This window comes from Arachis hypogaea, chromosome 16 (assembly GCF_003086295.3).
Source record: "Arachis hypogaea cultivar Tifrunner chromosome 16, arahy.Tifrunner.gnm2.J5K5, whole genome shotgun sequence".
NCBI classification, from domain to species: domain Eukaryota; kingdom Viridiplantae; phylum Streptophyta; class Magnoliopsida; order Fabales; family Fabaceae; genus Arachis; species Arachis hypogaea.
In genome coordinates, this window is record NC_092051.1 from 69,619,632 (window position 1) to 69,640,960 (window position 21,329).

Genomic DNA, 21,329 nt, shown 5'->3' on the forward strand with positions numbered 1-21,329 from the left:
TTTGAATTTTATAAAACACAACACCAAGGAAATTTGAAATTCATGTCTCAGAGAAGAATTTCTTAGTGAGGCAATAACGCAAACACCTTGGTTTCAATCTAAAATAGAAAACAAAAATAAAGAAAATGCTTGAACTAGACTTCTCACCCACTTAATCATTGTTGATCTAGATCAATCCCCGGCAACGGCGCCAAAAACTTGATGGGTTGAAAACAGATTTCCAACACCTAAACTCACCGGCAAGTGTACCGTGTCGCATCAAGTAGTAAAACTCACTTAGAGTGAGGTCGATCCCACAGGGATTGATAGATCAAGCAACTTTAGTGGGTGATTAGTTTAGTCAAGCTAACATTGGTAAATTGAATGAGATGTAGCCAACAGAATGTAAATTGCAGGAATCTTAAAGATGTAGAAAGTAAAATTGCAAGTAACTTAAAGAACTAGAAAATAAAATAGCGGAAACTTAAATTGCAAGAAAAGTAAATGACTGAAACTTAAAGTGCAAGAAACTTAAATTGCTGAATTTAAATTGCTGGGAATCTTAAATTGCTGGAAGAATAAAGAATTTGGGGACTAGGATCCAAAATAAAACTGAAATTGTAAAGTGCAGTAAGATCAGAGAAGCAAGAGATGAAGAGAATTGCAGCAGATCTAAACAGAAGTGAAAATTTGCAGGAGAAGTAAAATCAGAAGTGAAAACTTGCTTCACATTGAAACTTAAAGACACAATTGAAATCAGATCTTTAATTCTTAAATTCAGAAAGCAGAAAAACAATGGAACTCCAAGAGGAAGAACTCCAAAGAATTATTCAATCAAAGTTCATAAACCCAGAATCAGAAAGCAAAGGTTGCAGAAGAAAGAAAATGAAAATAGGAAACAATCTCAGATCCGATCTCAATTCTCTAGAATTCAAAAAGGAAAATTAAAAGAGAGAGCTCTCTACTGCTCCCTAATGAAGCCAGCCTCCTAATGAAATGAAACTAATGCCTTTTTATAGGCTTTACAAAATGAAAATGAAATTAAAATTGAAAATAAATTGCAATTAAATGAAATTCCTAATCTAACTATTTCTTGTGTCTTTGAGTGATGATAATGGGCCTTGCTTGCTTTGGATTTGAAGAAGAGTGGATCCGGATGGCTTGATTTAATTGGATCTGGGTGCATTTTATGAAGCTTGGGTGAGGGACACTTGGTTTAATTCTGGTTGGAGGCATGCTTCCTGTGGCGTGCTAAGTTAAGTAAAGTAACTGAGCGGTACACATGCCTTGTTGTCTTGATATGCCCAGCCTTTCTTGGTTTAGACATAGCGCTCAGTGAAGTTAGTGAACTGAGTGCCCTTTGCTTGCATGTGTGTCCCTCTTCGAACCTTGGCCATCCCAGTTTGAGGGTTGCGCTCCTTGCTTTTCTTTGTTGAGATGCCCGAAAAAGTGAAAACATTTAAACGAAGTGCTCCTTGTGAATCATTGGCGCTCAGTTAAAACATTTTAACTTAACGCCCTTGCTTTCCCTTGGTCTCCTCTTCGAATCCTAGCTCTCCCAATTTGGCAAATTTCCTTGCACACTAATAGCGCTACTCTGCTTTGGAGAGAGGCTCCCACTTCTAGCCTTGCTGGTTGCATTTTTGGTTGATTTTTGGGCCTTAAAGATACCTTTCCCTTGTGCTCCAATATTATGCCAAATATAGATTTCTATATAGATCGTTGGAAATCTCTGAATGTCAGCTTTCCAACGCAACTAGAATCGCCTCAATTGGACATCTGTAGCTCAAGTTATGGCCCTTTGAAGGATGCATGGTCATGCTGTCACAAGGCTTTATAAAAGCCCGAAAAAGTTAAGTTAACTTTTTTTAACTGAGTGCTCTCTTCAAATTGGGCGCTGGTGCCTTGTTGAGTGCTACTTGGTCATGGGCCACGCTTTTAAAAGCATGGCCTAAGGTATCAAAGTGTGTTCTATCTTCAAAGTGTGCCCCAAAACTCTTCTTTTCTCCTTTTTAGCTTATTTTGTGCTTTTTTGCTTCTTTTTCTTCTTATTTCCTACAAAGTTTGTAAAATCAAAAGATCAAGGAAATATTCCATTTAAGCACAAAAGAATGCAATATTTAAGCACTAATCATAAATTTCTTGTATGAAAAAGCATAGAAAAATATGTCATGATGATATGTCATCAACGGCTAGTACCTCGGCCTCTCTTGAGAAACATACCGAATCACTAGATGGTACCGAGAGTGATTTGGAGTCCGCTACGTCCTATTTTCCTATTGGCACTACGAATACATCTTTGCTTCCTACAGGTGAACCATACATGGCAAAGCCACGACGGATCACTTTGCATGAGCAAGGAGCTCCAGATACCATACTTCAACCTTTGCAAGCAAGGTATCCCAACCTTGATCCAAACTTTGAGTTAAAGAATAGCTTGATACATCTACTTCCTAAGTATCATGGGTTGCCGGGTCAAGACCCCATCCAACATCTAACAGATTTTCAAGTTGCTTATTCTACGGCTCGAAGGCATGGAGCCGATGAGTTGGCTATTATGGTTTTTGCCTTTCCTTTCTCTCTCGAAGGGCAAGCAAAGACATGGTTTTATTCGCTACCGGATGAGATTGTGACCAATTGGGATTTCTTGAGAAGAGAGTTTCTAGATAAATTCTTCCCACCGGAGAAGACCGATTATGTCCAGAAGGAGATCTCGGGTATAATGCAAACAGACCAAGAGAGTTTGTATGAGTATTGGACTCGGTTCAAGAGGCTATTGGAATCTTGTCCACACCATGGATTGAACACTCACTTTCTCATTAGTTACTTCACCGGAGGTCTTTGTGTGGAAGATAGAAGATTGCTTACCGCTTCTAGTGGTGGTTCCCTTTCGAAAAACAAGACGGAGGGAGAAGCTTGGAAATTGATAAATGATATTGCCGAGGCTACACAACATGTAAGGGTGAGAAGTAATCCTCTCAAGGGTGTGGTAGAACCGTCCCCTTCCGAAGCAAGCTTGACCAAAGCGCTTGGGGACATGACCACTATCCTCACGCAATTACAAAAAGATCAAAAGGAATACTACTCCATCCAAGCCATCCAAGCCCCACCCCCAGTTGCTCAACTTTAAGGCCCTCCTAGGATTTGTGGTTTGTGCTCTAGCACCACACATTACACCGATCAATGCCATCAAATTCAAGAGGAGCATGCCCTTGTAGTGGCCAATGTGAATTACAACAACCGTCCACCCTATCCTTCTCAAGGCCAAAATAACTACCCTCATGGTAGTAATCAACATCAAGGGTGGAGGGATAATGCACAAGGGAGCAATCAAAACCAAAGATAGAATAACTCTTCTTCTCATTATAACAACAACTAATCTTCATCTCAATACCACCATAACAACACCAACCATCAAGCCAACCAAAATCACCCCAACCAAAACCAAAATAACTACACCAAATACCAAGCACCACACGATAGACAATAATCCAACCAAACCTCTTCATCTTCCACCAATAAAGTTGATGAGCTTAGAGCCGCAATGGAGAAACGGGACGAGAGCAACAAGGCTTAATTTGATGCCTTGGGCGCTCAATTGGCCAATCTCACTAACATGCTTTCAAAGATGACCATGCCCTCTCCCCACAACAACACCAACAAACCCTCAAGCTCTTCTAACCTTCCATCCCAACCCCAACCAAACCCTAAGGGCGGTCTTAACGCCATCACTCTACGGTTGGGGACTACATTGGAAGAGATACATCCTAGGGTCATGGAAGATATTCATGAGAAAGAAGTGGTTGTTGAAGCTCCGCATGAAGAAGAGGAGGTAGACAAAAGGTATAAGGAAGAAGGAGTAAGCCTTAAGGAACCCAAGACGAAAGCTATAGTGGATGAGTCCATTCCTATCCCATTTCCTTCCATGGTGAAGAAAGCAAAGAAGACTCCGGGATTTGATTTGAATATGCTTCAAGTGTTCAAGAAGGTTGAGGTAACCATACCACTTCTTGATGCTAACCAACAAATTCTAAAGTATGAAAAATTTTTGAAAGTCTTGTGTACACACAAGGATAGGATAGGAGAGTTGGAGACATTATCCTTGGGTAGTTCAATTTCTTCCTTGATGGAGCCTATTCCTAAAAATGTGGTGACCTTGGACCTTGTTTGATGTCTTGTTGTATTGGTGGGCACACTTTTCATGATTGTATGTGTGACCTAGGAGCTTACGTAAGCATTATGCCGCTTTCTATCTTTGTGCGGTTGAATTTAGCTCCATTAAAGAAGTCGACGGCGAAGTTTGCCTTAGCCGATAAAAGTGTGATCACGGTGATGGGAATAGCAGAAGATGTACTTGTGGCGATCAAGGACTTGGTCTTTTTGGTTTACTTTTACATCCTTAAAATGCCTCCAACAGAAAATAGAAGCTCATCCTCCGTTCTACTTGGTAGACCCTTCCTTAAGACCTCTAAATTCAAGTTAGATGCCTTCACCGGCACATATTCCTTTGAGGTTGGAGACAAGACTATCAGGTTCAATTTGGAAGAAGCCATGAAGCATCCTCCCGAAGAGCATTCCGTTCTTCGATGTGATGTAATCGATGAAGTGGTAGTGGAAGTGCGAAAAGAAGACTACAACAAGTTATGCTACCTTATTGTTGAAGAGACGGATGACCAAGAGGATGAACAAGAGAAAATTGTTGAGAATGAACCCCATGAGCTTGATAAAAAGGAACCTTAGCTTGAGGCAAAGAGTGAACCGAAGCCTCTTCCATCTCATTTGAAGTATGCTTTCTTAGAGGACAACCAAAGGTTTTTGGTCATTATTGCTAGTGAGCTTTCTAGTGAAGAAGAAGGGAGCTCGGACGGTTAGGCAACCGCAAAGGAGACTCAACCCAACCATCCTCGATGTGGTAAAGAAGGAGTTCACTAGGCTACTTGATGCGGGTATCATATACCCAATTTCTGACAGTGAGTGGGTGAGCCCGGTCCAGGTTGTTCCCAAGAAATCGGGCATCACCGCGATTAAAAAGGATGATGGTGAAGTGGTCACCAAGAGAGTACAAAACGCATGGCGAGTGTGCATCGATTATAGAAGATTGAACGCTGCTACAAGGAAGGACCACTACCCTTTGCCCTTTATCGATCAGATGTTGGACCGTTTGGCGGGTAAATCCCATTATTGCTTTCTTGATGGATTCACTGGTTACTTACAGATTCACATTGCTCCTGAGGATCAGGAAAAGACTACATTCACTTGTCCCTTTGACACCTTTGCCTACAAAAGGATGTCATTCGGACTATGTAATGCACCTGCTACTTTTCAGCGGTGTATGACAAGTGTCTTTTCCGATCTAATGGAAAATTATCTGGAAGTCTTTATAGATGACTTCAGTGTTTATGGAACTTCATTTGATTGTTGCTTAGAAAACTTGGCCAAGGTCTTAGCTAGATGTGTTGACACTAACCTTGTCTTGAATTTTGAAAAATGTCACTTTATAGTAAGACAAGGTATAGTGTTAGGACATCTAGTATCTAGTGAAGGCATTTCTGTAGACTCGGTCAAGGTCGATGTTATCACCACTTTACCTCACCCTTCATCTGTAAGGGAGGTCCGCTCGTTTTTGTGACATGCAGGATTCTACAGGCGCTTTATTAAAGATTTCAGCACGATTGCTTTGCCATTGTCATGCCTACTCCAAAAAGATATGGACTTTGAGTTTGACAGTGCATGTGTGAGTGCATTTGAAGAGCTAAAGAGAGTTCTTACCACAGCACCGATTGTGCGAGGCCCCAACCGGACGCTACCATTTGAGATATTGTGCGATGCGTCAACCCATCCTGTAGGTGCCGCGCTTGCACAGTGCGATGGTAAACTCCCTTATGTCATTGCTTACTCTTCTAAAACATTGGATGCAGCACAATCCAACTATACCACTACGGAAAAGGAACTCCTAGCTATTGTTCATGTTTTAGATAAATTCAGATCTTATTTTCTAGGGTCTAAGATAGTGGTATACACGGATCATGCAGCTTTAAAGTACTTGTTAACAAAAAATGAGTCAAAACCTAGACTCATACATTGGATCTTGCTTTTGCAAGAATTCGACATTGAGATTCGGGACTGGAGTGGGTATCAAAACTTAGTTGCGGATCATCTAAGCCGCCTTGAGAATTTAAAATTTGACCCATTTCCGATCAATGATTCATTCCCATTGGATAGTTTGCATGCTGTGTCGGATAGCTTTCCTTGATTTGCCCCCAATGGCGAACTACTTAGTTGCAAAACTCTTCCCTCCTAACTTTTCTAAACACCAAAGAGACAAGTTAAGGAGTGATTCCAAATACTACATTTGGGATGACCCTCACTTGTGGAAGAGGTGAGTGGACTAAGTAATTCGAAGATGTGTCCCGGAATCTGAAATCCAACCCATTCTTGAAGCTTGCCATTCATCCAAATGTGGTGGCCACTTTGGCCCTCAAAGGACCACTAAAAAGGTGTTGGATTGTGGATTCTGGTGACCAACCTTATTCAAGGATGCTAACCGGTTCTGTGTGTCTTGCCATCAATGTCAGAAGTCGGGAAACACATCCCAAAGGGATGTGATGCCTCAGCAACCTATGTTGTTCTGTGAGATATTTGATGTATGGGGCATTGACTTTATGGGACCGTTTCCCAACTCAAGTGGGTATCTATATATTCTGTTAGCGGTTGACTACGTGTCAAAGTGGGTAGAAGCAATACCTACCTGCCTTGATAATGCCAACACCGTCATTTCTTTTATTAGAAATAACATTGTATACCGTTATGGGTCGCCACGAGCAATCGTGAGCGACCAAAGATCCCACTTTTGTAACAAGGAAAGTAGAGGCACTGCTCAAGCGCTATGGAGTATTGCATAAGGTTACTACTGCTTATCACCCACAAACCAACGGACAAGCGGAAGTGTCCAACCGGGAGATCAAGGGAATCTTGGAGAAAGTGGTCAATCCATAAAGAAAGGATTGGAGCCTTCAGTTAGGAGATGCACTGTGGGCGTATAGGATGGCCTACAAGACTCCGTTGGGGTTGAGTCCCTTTCGGATCGTCTATGGTAAGGCATGCCACCTTCCGATGGAGATTGAGCATAAAGCCTATTGGGCGGTAAAGCAGTGCAACATGGATTTATCCAAGGCGGGAGTGGCCAAGAAATTACAGCTAGAGGAGCTCGAGTGTTTGAAGAACGAAGCATATGAGAATGCCCGGATCTATAAAGAAAAGACTAAAGCATTTCATGACCATCACATCCGGAAGAAGGATTTCCAAGAAGGTGATGAGGTTCTCCTCTACAACTCAAGGCTTTGATTCATGCTTGGCAAGCTCCGCTCAAGATGGAAAGGACCCTTTAAGGTAAAGGAGATAAAGCCATATGGAGTGGTGGAATTATTTGATCCTAAAAGTGAAGCAACTTTCAAGGTGAATGGACATAGAGTGAAGAAGTACCATGGCTACAAGCTCCCAAAAGAGCTAGAGGTGTTCCTACTAATGGATGCACCTAGAGGAGGAGGAGCTTGAGCGACTGACCGTCCAACTTAAGGACGTTAAAGAAAGGGGCTTGGTGGGAGGCACCCCACCGTGGTAAGATCTTCCTTGTGAATACCTCCTTGTTTTTAGCTCTAGATTTTTGTATATTTTGTGACTTCTTAATGTTGTTGATTGCTAGGAATGCTAGTTTTGTTGATCTTGCTGGATAACTGACGTTAGGATTTTTGCCAGTAAAGAATTTCATAAAAACAGTCACGTTGTAGATATAGTCTCTAAACCGACAGAAATCCCTTCATACAAAGGTTTTGGTTGTCACAAGTAACAAATCCCTTTAAAATTGATAACCGAGTATTTAAACCTCGGGTCGTCTTTTCAGGGAATTGCAGGGAGGTGTTCTTATTATTGGTTATGAGTCTTGTAAATTGGGGGTTTTGAAAGTAAGGAAGCAGTATGTTGAATGATAAGAAAAATAAATAATAATAATAAAATAAACTCTTGGCAAGGTATTAGAAATTGGAAGTCCAGACTTAGTTATCCTTATCAATAATAATGAAAGTTGAATCTTAATTCCACTTAGTCAACCTTTACTAAAGTAAAGGAAAGTCAAGGGATTAATTAGTTTGATTTTCGAATCCTATTTATTTCCTAAGAAAAGATTGGGATTATTGAAGTTCAATTCAATTGGCAAGATAACAATTATCAATTATGCTGTTGAATTGGATAACTCCTGAGTTACTGATTTCTTAACCAAAACCAAGAATGTAAAAAGCTAAATATAAATCACAAATCTGAAAATACCTCAATTGCATTAATAAAGAAAATTATAACATGAAAGCCATAAGCCAATTATTCAAAAGATAAATATCAATTAAAGTAATAAGGTGAATAAAAATGGAAACGAAATTAAACAGAAAAGAACATTAAACCTGGGATCGAGAGTCACTCCTAAAACTAAGAGAAGTCCTAAATCCTAATCCTAAGAGAGAGAGAGAGAGGATAGAACCTCTCTCTCTAAAACTACATCTAAAACATGAAAAGTGAATTATGAGAGCCTTTTTATGAATGGATACATTCCTCCACTTTATAGCCTCTAATCTGTGTTTTCTGGGCCGAGAACTGGGTCAGAAACAACCCAGAATTCGCTGGTCTCGAATTCAACCACGCTGGAATTCTGTCACTGCGATGCGGCCACATGGAGCACACAGTCGCGTTGTCTAGCGTCAGGGAAACTATAGCATATTATATATCAAATCGAAGTCCCGGACGTTAGCTTTCCAATGCAACTAAAACCGCGTCGTTTGGACCTCTGTAGCTAAAGTTATAGCCGTTTGAGTGTGAAGAGGTCAGGCTAGACAGCTTAGCAATTTCTCCAACTTCTTGTATTCCTTCCACTTTTGCATGCTTCCTTTCCATCCTCTGAGCCATTCCTGCCCTGTAATCTCTGAAATCACTTAACACACATATCAAGGCATCGAATGGTGATAAGGAAAAATTAATTTTTGGTAATTAAAAGGCTCGGGAAGCAAGTTTCTAATTATAGAATAAAATTAGGAAGGAAATATAAAACCATGCAAATATTATGAATAAGTGGGTAAAGAGTTGATAAAATCCACTCAATTGAGCACAAGATAAACCATAAAATAGTGGTTTATCAACCTCCCCACACTTAAACACTAGCATGTCCTCATGCTAAGCTCAAGAGAAGCTATAAAGATAAAGAGAAATGGTATGAAATGCAACCTATGAATGCAACTACATGCTAAATGCTTTTACTTACTTGGTTAAGAGTAAATAACTTCTCCAAGACAAATACAAACTAATTTCCACTAATTCAAATCATACAATAAAAAGCAAGTGAACTTGTAAGAAGACAGCTCATGAAAGCAGGGAACATAGAATTTAAGCGTTGAACCCTCACTGGAAGTGTATATCACTCTAATCTCTCAAGTGTATAGGGTAATTCACTCTAGTCTTCTCTAATCATGCTTTCTAAAACTTTGTTCTTCATCTAACCAATCAACAAAATTTAGTATACCAATGCAAACATCATGAGGTCTTTTCAAGGTTGTAATGGGGCTAAGGTAAGGGTAAGGATATATATATAAGGCTAAGTGAGCTAACAAATTGAATCCTTGACTAGTCTAAGATCTCACCTAACATATACATACTTTATACAATTTTAAAATACTTTACCTAACTACCCAAAATTTTCCCACTTGTATTACATGCTCATGTATCAAACTTAATTTTGAATTTTGTCCCATGTGCATTGATTCTTTTTATTTTGCATTTGGGGTAATATATATTTTTTTCATTTTTCTCTTTTTTTTTCTTTTTTTTTTATTTTTTGTATCCCCTTATTTAATTATTTAATATATTTTTCTTCAATGCACATGGTAATTTAATTATTTTGATTTCACATGAGCATGCTTCCCAAATTTTCAAATGACTTATTCAATTTAATTCCCTACTTTTTCATATCATCCCATGTTCCCATAAAATTCCCCACACTTAAATTTTACACAATATCTATCTTAAGCTAACCAAGGATTCAACTTGGGATTTTTATTTTGTTTTTCTGCTTAAAGCTAGTAATGTGGTTATGAAAATAGAAGGGGTAAAAAGTTCAAAGTGGCTAACAAGGGTGATGTAAAAGGTAGGCTTATTTGGGATAAGTGAGCTAATAAGAAATAATAGCCTCAATCATATGCAAGCATATAAATACACTAAATAGTGGACATATAGAATGGAACAAAGTAAAGATTGCAATCATAAAGAAGAAAACACACAAGAATAAAAATTTATGGTTAAATAGTGTAACCATATAAATAAGCTCAAATCTCACAGGTTGTGTGTTCTTTAGCTCAAAAACCATGTTCCAAATACAACTTCCAAACAAGTTTTAATATAAATTTTTTTCAAATTAGTGAAATGCTCTAAAAGGTTTCTTGAAAAAAGAAAATATTACTTCAATCAAGTGGTAAAATATGCAAAAAAAATCAAACAAATATGCAATCAAACATGCAAAGGCAACAATGAACAAACAAATAAAATAAAAAATTTGGTGTTGAGTCAAGAAATAACTAACCCATGGAGATCGGTATCGACCTCCCCACACTTAAAGATTGCACCGTCCTCGGTGCATGCTGAGATGTGCAGGTGGATGGGTTGTTCCAACTGATGCTTTTCTTCAAAGATTGTGCAGATGGACTTGTCTGTCTCCCCATGTAAACGTCTTCCGCTTCCCTTCCGGGGTGGCCATCCTGAAAGAAAAAGGGAAGAAAGGTAACCCAGTAATAGAGATAAGAAAATAAATGAAGTATGGGTGGGTTAATGCCAAATGAAAAGGGTCTCATTTACATGAAAGCTTCAACATGTACGTGAGAAAACAATAGAAGCCATGGCATACCAGTGGTGCAGAATTTGAAACAAAGGGGAATATGGGTAATGCAAGATAGTATAAGTTCATATCAATGCAAGAGAAGTATGAGTATCATAAAAGATTAGCATTGATTTAAATAATATTACCCAATCAGAATAAAACAAGTTACTAAGCACCCAAAATATTTCAAGAGAAGATGCAACAGTGAAATAAAAAAATTCAGCACCAAAGAAAAAATAATAAATTAAAAAAGAAAATAAAAATATGCACTAAATTAAAATGCAATGAATGAAATATTCAAATAAATTAAGTAAAATAGAATGGAGGTGAAAGAAAATAAGAAAGGAAGAAGAAAGAAATAAGAAAAGATAAGAAAAATAAGGATTAGAGAAGAAAAGATAAGAAAATTGGCTGATCTGGATATTCTGTGCGCCGCTTGTGACGCGGATGCGTGAGTGACGCGGTCGGTCAGGTGACGCAGACGCGTAGGTCACGCGATCGCGTGGCCTGTTTTGTGCGATTGGCGCGAGTGCAGCCTCGCGGTCGCGCAACTCTCTGTTCAAAACTCTTTTTGCCAAAAATCCGGGTGACGCGATCGCGTGATCGACCCAATCGCGTGAATGGCCTTTCTTTTAAATATGACGCGGACGCGTAGGGCACGCGTTTGCGTGGTAGGGCTTGGGCTTCCAGCACGAGTCCAGCCCAACTCCAGCTCAACTTTCTGTCATACACCCATTTACGTCGATTTCTCAGAGCCACGCGTTCGCGTGGGAGATGCGATCGCGTGTGAGGCTATTTTTTCAAATGACGCGGCCACGTCAGCGACGCAGTCGCGTGGATCAATTTGTGCCATTAGCGCACCTCCAGCCACGCTATCGCGTGACTCTCTGTTCATCCTCATTTTCTTCCAAACGCACATACGACGCGGACGCGTCGGCGACGCTGTCGCGTCGCGTGCGAAAATCCCTTTTTTTTTAGATCTGAAAAAATGCAGAATGTAGTGTTAATATGAATGTGATGCAAAACTCCAAGTTCAATATAATAAAATAAAATAAAACTCGAAAACAAATAAAACTAAATAAAAATGAAAAAAGAACGATCATACCATGGTGGGTTGTCTCCCACCTAGCACTTTTAGTTAAAGTCCTTAAGTTGGACATTTGGTGAGTCCCTGTTATGGTGGCTTGTGCTTGAACTCATCCAGGAATCTCCACCAATGTTTGTAATTCCAATGGCCTCCGGGATCCTAAACTTTTCTTTTACACCCGTCTTTATGTTGATCATCATGATTCCATCTGGGTAGCAAGCAATCTGAATTCTTACTAAAGCGGCCAAACAACTTCCTAGACCCATTCAATTGAGCTTTACACCAACCTTTGCGTTTAAACTTAAATCTCCCAACCATAATGAACCTTGCAGGATAATTCTTACTACTGACCATCTTTCTCTTACTCTTAATGCCACAAAGAGCTCTAAGTTGACCATCCGTCTCCAGAAGCCCATATTCAAGTGGGATTAGAAAGCTAAGGGATATGAATTTCACCCACTTGAATGTTGTGAAGGATGATGGCAACTTAGGGGGAGGGGTCTCCAATAACTTTGGCAAGGTGATTTCAAGCTCCACTCCCTTGTGTTCTTTGACAATTTCCACCTCTTTGCAAGTTTCTTCAATATCAACCTCTTTTTCTTTAATCTTCATCTCTTGACCAACCTCTTCCAAGTCTTCAACTATGATATGCCTTGGAGGTTGTACACCCTCCTCGGCATTAATTTCAATCACCTTGGAAGGAGGTTCTATAACTGGACTTTCCAATGGAGGTATATCATCTCTTAAGTCTGCAACCACTTCTTCCTTTTTAATAATTACTGCCTTGTCCAGTTGTTTAAGTATAAAATCGTACTCATCCTCGATGGTTTTCTTTCCATGATGACTCCTTTCAACTACTCTTTCACCTTCAAGGGTCTCTCCTACCTTTACCCGTACGGCCTCCTCTAGCTCTTTATGAAGTATGGATTCGCGAAGATGATTCCTTCTTTCCTGTTCCATATCAATAGCATAATTGGGATCATCTTGCTCTTGGATTGATGGATGTGGGTGCTCTTCCATGGAGGGTGGTGATGGGATGAAAAGATCATTATGTGGTTGAAAAGGAAGTGCACTAGAGCTTGAGGGTTGAATATTGGAGGTAGAGGGTTGGTTCATGCGAGATATAAGATTTTGGAGTGTAGAGGTGAGACCAATGATGTTAGAGATGAGTGTATTATTATCCAATGGAGGTTGGGGTGGATCTATGTATGGCTCATTCGGTTCATAGGGTGGTTGGTATAGTGGATGTGGGTTAGGGTCATATGGAGGTAAATAGTGTAAAGGGGCTTGTGAGTTTGGTGATTCAAAGCTATGTTGAAGAAAGGGTTCATAGGCACATGGTGGTGGTTGTTGATAGTCCATTGGAGGTGGTTGTTGCCATGAGGGTTGATCAAATCCTTGAGGCTCCTCCCATCTTTGATTGTTCCAACCTTGATGCTTGTTCTCATTGTAATTTCTTCTTCCTGCAACATAATTGTAACCAGACTCATAGCCAAAGGGGTGAGTTCATAGTAACAAATAAAAATTAAAAACGAAAATAAAAATAAATTTAAATTAAAAGGTTATGTAAATTTTGAATTTGAAAATTAAATTTTGAATTTTAAATTTTTGAATTTTGAATTTTTGAAATTTGAATTTTGAAAATTTTTGAAATAAGATAAGATAAAATAGAAATTTTAAAATAAAAACCAATAACCTCTTAACTTAAGAAAAGGCAAAAATAAAAACAAATAAACAAGCAAAAATAAAATATTTACAATAACCAATAATAAGGCACACGTTTGCAATTCCCCGGCAACGGCGCCATTTTGACGTTAGGATTTTTGCCAGTAAAGAATTTCATAAAAACAGTCGCGTTGTAGATATAGTCTCTAAACCGATAGAAATCCCTTCGTACAAACGTTTTGGTTGTCACAAGTAACAAACCCCTTTAAAATTGATAACCGAGTATTTAAACCTCGGGTCGTCTTCTCAGGGAATTGCAGGGACGTGTTCTTATTATTGGTTATGAGTCTTGTAAATTGGGGGTTTTGAAAGTAAGGAAGCAGTATGTTGAATGATAAGAAAAATAAATAATAATAATAAAATAAACTCTTGGCAAGGTATTAGAAATTGGAAGTCCAGACTTAGTTATCCTTATCAATAATAATGAAAGTTGAATCTTAATTCCACTTAGTCAACCTTTACTAAAGTAAAGGAAAGTCAATGGATTAATTAGTTTGATCTTTGAATCCTATTTATTTCCTAAGAAAATATTGGGATTATTGAAGTTCAATTTAATTGGCAAGATAACAATTATCAATTATGCTGTTGAATTGGATAACTCCTAAGTTACTGATTTCTTAACCAAAACCAAGAATGTAAAAAGCTAAATATAAATCACAAATATGAAAATACCTCAATTGCATTAATAAAGAAAATCATAACATGAAAGCCATAAGCCAATTATTCAAAAGATAAATATCAATTAAAGTACTAAGGTGAATAAAAAAGGAAACAAAATTAAACAGAAAAGAACATTAAACCTGGGATCGAGAGTCACTCCTAAAACTAAGAGAAGTCCTAAATCCTAATCCTAAGAGAGAGAGAGAGAGAGGAGAGAACCTCTCTCTCTAAAACTACATCTAAAACATGAAAAGTAAATTATGAGAGCCTTTTTATGAATGGATGCATTCCTCCACTTTATAGCCTCTAATCTGTGTTTTCTGGGCCGAGAACTGGGTCAGAAACAGCCCAGAATTCGCTGGTCTCGAATTCAACCACGCTGGAATTCCGTCACTGCGACGCGGCCGCATGGAGCACACGGTTGCGTCACCTAGTGTCAAAGAAACTATAGTATATTATATATCAAATCGAAGCCCCGGACGTTAGCTTTCCAACGCAACTGGAACCGCGTCGTTTGGACCTCTGTAGCTAAAGTTATAGCCGTTTGAGTGTGAAGAGGTCAGGCTAGATAGCTTAACAATTTCTCCAACTTCTTGTATTCCTTCCACTTTTGCATGCTTCCTTTCCATCCTCTGAGCCATTCCTGCCCTGTAATCTCTGAAATCACTTAACACACATATCAAGGCATCGAATGGTGATAAGGGAAAATTAATTTTTGGTAATTAAACGGCTCGGGAAGCAAGTTTCTAATTATAGAATAAAATTAGGAAGGAAATATAAAACCATGCAAATATTATGAATAAGTGGGTAAAGAGTTGATAAAATCCACTCAATTGAGCACAAGATAAACCATAAAATAGTGGTTTATCAATAACTAAGATGTTCGTATAGATTTCATCATTTTGATATGGATAAATTGTCGAAGTAAAGAGAATGCTATGTTTTGAATAGTGCATGAATTTGTGAGTGTTCTCTTGACTACCAGCTTAAACACCTGCCAAGAATATGTTAGAATAGCCCTTTCTCTATTGTTTAAAAAAAAAAACAAGGGAAACGGGGCATCCGCACGCAAGCACACTATGCGCGCGCGCGCCGGTGGTGCATTTCATACTCCTGGTCCAAAAACCCGAGAGTTATGCCCACTTTGTGCCCATTTCGTGCCAGGCACCCACGCGCCAGCGTGCATGCCGCCTGCGCGCCCCCTACAACTTGGCCATCGAAGCGCAAGTGTACTGTGCGCGCGCACGCCGATGGTTCAATATGAACTTCGTGGTACAAAAACTAGAGAGTTGTGCCATAACTGTGCCCATTTTGTGCCCTTACTCACGTGCAGGCGTACTTGGCGCGTCCGTGCCGGTCGCCAACTTGATTAGGCACACGTCCGCGCACTGTGCGCGTTTGCGCACCTGTGCTGCATGCCAACTTTGGTACAAGAAACCGAGAGTTAGGCCTACTTTGTGCCAACTCTGTGCCAGAAGCCCAACTCTCTTCATGCGTACGCGCCCTTGACGCATACGCGTCCCTCGCTCCACCCTCACCGACGTGCCAGTGCACTGTGCGCGCGCGCGCCGGTCGCGCGAACTAGTTTCAAAGCTAGCGCGCCCTGTTCTGTCCCTCTCCCACCTTTTTTCTTATTTCTTTCTTCTTCTTTCTCCATCACCTCTCTTCTCTTCTTCTTCTTCCACAATCCACCACCACCGTCTCTGGCTACTCACCGGCGACCACCACCACTTCCGGTGGCACTACGTCTCTTCTATCTCTTACTCATTTTCACAAAGAGAAAATTCCACATTGATTCTTTTACACCTCTCAAGGTTCTACTTCTTCTATATCTCATCTATTACTTTCTTTGCATAATCTCTTCTTCTAGTTAGATGTTTCTTGTTGATTCACTTATTTTCTCTTTTAGTTGCATGATTATACTACTTACCGTTTGTTTGTTTACTGATAAACCCCAATTTTATGGTTTATCTTATGCTTAATTTGGGAAATTTTATCACCTTTTCTCACATTTATTCAATGAAATAGCATGGTTTTGCAATTCTCCTTTGATTTGTGCTTAAATGTGAAAACATACTTTTTAGGCCTTAAAATAGCTAAATTTAACTCACTTTAATTCCATTCGATGCCTTGATGTGGTTTGTTGAGTGATTTTAGGTTCATAAGGCAAGTATTGGATGGAAGAAGTGAGGAGAAAAGCATGCAAAGTGGGAGAACTCATGAAGAGATGAAGGAACCGCAAAGCTGTCGAGCCTAACGTCTTCGCACTCAATCGACCATAACTTGAGCTACAGAGGTCCAAATGAGGCGGTTCTAGTTGCGTTGAAAAGCTAACATCTGGGGCTTCGAAATTCTATAAAATTTGCTATAGCTGCTTCTCTTTCAGGGGCGCGCACGCGCACTGTACGCGTGCGTGCCGATGCTGCTCGTGGCCCACTAAAGATGAAATTGCTGGGGGCGATTTTCTGAAGCACTTTGGGCCCAACCCAACTCATTTCTGATGCTATTTCTTGTAGAATTCAAGCTTGGGCAACGGGGAGAAATTGTTTGGTAGTATAGCATCATGTAGGTTAGTTTCTAGAGAGAGAAGCTCCATCTTCTCTCTAGAATTAGGTTAGGTTAATCTCTCCTAGATCTAGGTTTAATCTCATCTTTTCATCTTGTTTCTTTTATGATTTCTTGTTTCTACACTTTCATTCTCTTAGTTTGTGATGTTAATTTTACTTTTATGATTCTTTTATGTTCATGGATGCTCATGTTGGATTTAGATCTCTTTTAATGCAATTTGAGGTTGATGTTTCTTTTATTGATGATTTGAGTTGTTGATTTACTTTTCTTGCAATTGGTAGTTGGTAGATTTTATTGATTCTTGCAATTTATGATGTTTACTTTTGTTGCACTCTAAGTGTTTGATAAAATGTTTCCTTTAGTTTTTGAGTAGTTTTCTTGACTCTTGGCCTAGGCTAAGAGAATTGAGTGACCTTGAGTCATTGGGTCTCAATGATTTGGTGATTTGAGAACCCTTGGTGGTCAATTTGATATCCATTGACACTAACCCACTACTAATCTAATTAGTAGGTAGGTTGGGACTTATGGGTTGATGTTGATCAAGTCATTTGATATACTTCAAGTATAAAAGTACACTTAATGAGCTTGGTTCCTCATAATTATCAATATTTGGTTTGTAGACAAGGATGGTGATCTCAATTACCTAAGTTTAGCCAAGAGTTCTTTCCTTTATTTTATTAGTTCTTGTTGTTTAATTTCTTGTCATTTATTTTCTTGCAAAAATATAAAATCAAACCCCCTTGCATCTTCATAGCCAATAATTGAGCACTTCATTGCAATTCCTTGTGAGATGACCCGGAGTTCAAATACTTCGGTTACTTCTTATTTGGGGTTTGTTATTTGTGACAACTCAAATTTTTGATTGGGAGGATTGTTTGTTGGTGTGGAACTATACTTGAAACGAGATTTCAATTGTGAAATTCTATACCGACATGACAATTCTCTTAAATCATTTACCATTCCTTTTTCTTGCTTTTCCATGGATGTTGAATTTGAGTTGTAAATTGCTTTAATAGATCTTCTTGATTGTCTTCCATTATCTTTGTCAGTAGTTGATGTTATATGATGATTGATATTTCATTTTGAGCTTCTAATTGGTTGAATATCTCATAATTGCTCATTGCTTGATAACTGCACACCAAGTGTTCGAGGAAACGCACGAATGCCATTTTTGGTTTCTTTTAGTCATATACCTTCAATTTAGTGCTTCCTCCTCATTCACTTGCTCTCTTCTAAATGCATTGAATCCACTTTTCTTCATACTTGCTAATTAGATACTCATTGAACATGACTTGCTCTTTGTTGTAGATGCTTGAGTTATCCTTCTCATGCCCTATTGCATGCTTTACTCCATCTTGCATCCCATGCCAAGTGTTGTGACCCATGCCACTATGATTACTTTATTGCACTATTTCTTTTGGGCACTATCTTTCACTTGCATGTTTTTGTTGAAATGATTCTTTGGGTTTAATGCTTTCCTTTTTCCCTTCCTTTTTCAGGATGGCCACCAAGAAAGGCAAGGAAAAAGCTTCAAGGAAACCAGCCGCAAAGAGGGCACCTCAAAATTCAAACTCTAAGGCGCACTCTTCATTAGGAGCCAAACCCCTATCTAAGAAGGCGAAGGCACCCGCTCTTATTGATGAAAACGAGAAGAGCAAACCGGCAAAGGATTCTTCAAGATTCCCCTACCGCTTCTGTGAACTTGTGTTCCCCGCCATGGTTGAGAGGAACTATCATGCCGAGTATCTACTCGCTCCTCCGGACAAAGTTGCTCCTTGTATTCTACCCCGCATTGAACGGCGAGGATGGGAGTTTCTTCTGAGAAAACCACAAGAGGTCAACCTCTCATGGGTGGTAGAATTCTACACTAACTACCATCTTTCCTCTCTTCAATCGGTATACATGCGCCGGAAGCAAGTCTCAGTTTCAGAAGAGGCTATTCAGCAAGTGCTTAATATCTTACCAGTACCAAGTGACATGGATGGCTACCAAGGGGTCTTACATCAGCGACAAGCGTTTGGGTTTGATTGGGACTCGATCCTCCGAATCATTGCTGAACCAGAGACATTTTGAACCCATGGTCGACTCCGGATGAGGCCCAAGTGCATTGACGCTCGCTTCCTCACTGTAGAAGCTAGAGCTTGGGCCCAGATCCTATCCCATTATGTGGTACCTAGCACTCATAAGTCGTCCTTCACGGTGGATCTTGCCTTGCTTGTTTGGTGTGTTCTCACGGAGAGACCGGTGAACATTCCGCTTCTTGTCAAGCAAGCAATGAGTCAAGTCCACACTCAGGGTAATTTGCTATTTTCAGCATTGGTATCTGATTTAGTTGCTGCTGCGGGTGTTCCTTGGGAAGACATGGACACAAAGGCTATAATTCCAGCTAAGGACGATGTGGTCCCAAGCAGAAAATACTTACATCTTCCTATGAACAACCCAAGCCTTGACATAGCCCTCCCATCTACTATTCCTTCCACCTCATCGTCACCACCACCACAAAGATCCACCCATCAAAGGATAGAAGATCTACACCGAAAGATTGATAGATATGAGCGGCGCAACCAACGCTGATACACTTACATCAAGAAGCTTCTACGTTGTGTTACCCCTAGCATGGAGGAACACGAAATATTCACATCCACTTCAAACTCAAGTGATGAGAGCTCTGATGAAGGGGATAGTGATGTTTCCGGTCCCGTCCGTCCTTTACGCATTGTTGGTAGCACGGAGGACCGTGCTAAATTCTAAGTGTAGGGAGATCGTTCGACCGATCTCCATGGGTAATAATCTCTTCCTTTCAACACCGATGGATTTATCTTTTGCTTAGTAGTTAGTACATTGAATGTGTAGTTAGTCTTGCTTGTAAATACCCTTTGCATGATAGTTAGTCTCTATAGAGTTGCTTGGTCAAAATAATGACTTCTTCTCCAAGAAACTGTGTTCTAGGGTACCCTACCAATTTTGAGAAAAATATTTGCGGTAAATTTGCTTCAAGAATGTATTTTGGAACATAGTGATTGAGCTAAGAACACAAGCATGTAAGTTTTGAGCTTATTGTGTGGTTATATCTTCTAACCACTATTTCCCATTCTTGTGTGCATTACTCTCTCTATGATTGTAATCCTTGCTTTGTCTGATTCTATATGTCCATTACTTTGTGTATGAATGCATTTACATTATTGAGGCCATCATTTCAATAGTCACTTCTCCCAAATGGCCTTAACTCTTTTATCTACCATTGCTAACCAATTTTGAGCCCATGTTAAACCCTTTTTGTTCTTAAATAGAGCACATCAACAACCCTAAGTGAAAAACAATGAATGTCCCTAGATTTGGATCCTTGATTAGCTTAGGTAAGTGAAGGTGTGTATCATTCAAATGGGAGGGTGTACTTGGGAACTTGGGTAGATGTAAAGAGGTGTATTGTAGTTGTAATTGAAAATTCTAGGATTTGGGAACATACTCATGTATTGAATGATTGAACCATATGCATTGAAACTTTTGTACATGAAACCCCAAGAAAAAGGGGACCAAAAAGAAAGAAATTATATGTGTATATATGAGAATGTAAGAAAAAGAAATATAAAAAAAAGAAATAGAAAAAAACAAAAATATGGAAAAAAGCGAAAGCAATAAAAGGGACAAAAATTCCCCAAGACAAAAGTAATAATAACAATGCATATGGGATGTGAATTGAAAAGAATGCATGAGTATGCAAAAAGTGAAATGCATGGGTAGCTAGGTATTGTATTATATTTGTATAGGTTGTTCTATGTGTTTAGTGGGATCTTAGGTTAATCAAAGATCCAAATTTTAAGCTCAATTGACCATATGCATCCTTACCTTCACCCTAGTCCCATTACAACCCATGAATAAGACCTCATGATACTTGTAAGCATGCATTAAGTAATTGTTGATTGTTAGATGAAAGACAAATCTTGAAAAGCATGATTAGGAGAGGATTGAGTGACGAACCCTATACACTCAAGCGAATAGAGCGGATACACTTCCAGTGAGGGTTTGATGCTCAACTCATTGTTCCTGGCTTTCACAAGCGTTCATCTAGCAAGTTGTATACACTCCATAGTAATGTTCAAATTGGTAGGATTTATGAACTACATATCATTTTCAACCCGTATGCTCATATGTGCTCTTGGAGGATAGATTTATCCTTGACCAAGTAGATAGATGATTTTACATTAGTTGCATGCATTCATTTAGGAAATTTGCATTTCACAAACCCTTTCTTACCATGATCTTTGGTCTTTTTAAGCATGAGGACATGCTTGGTTTAAGTGTGGGGAGATTTGATAAACCCCAATTTTGTGGTTTATATTGTGTAGAATTTGGGGGGTTTTGTCAATATTTTTCACACTTATTCACATGAATTGCATGGTTTTA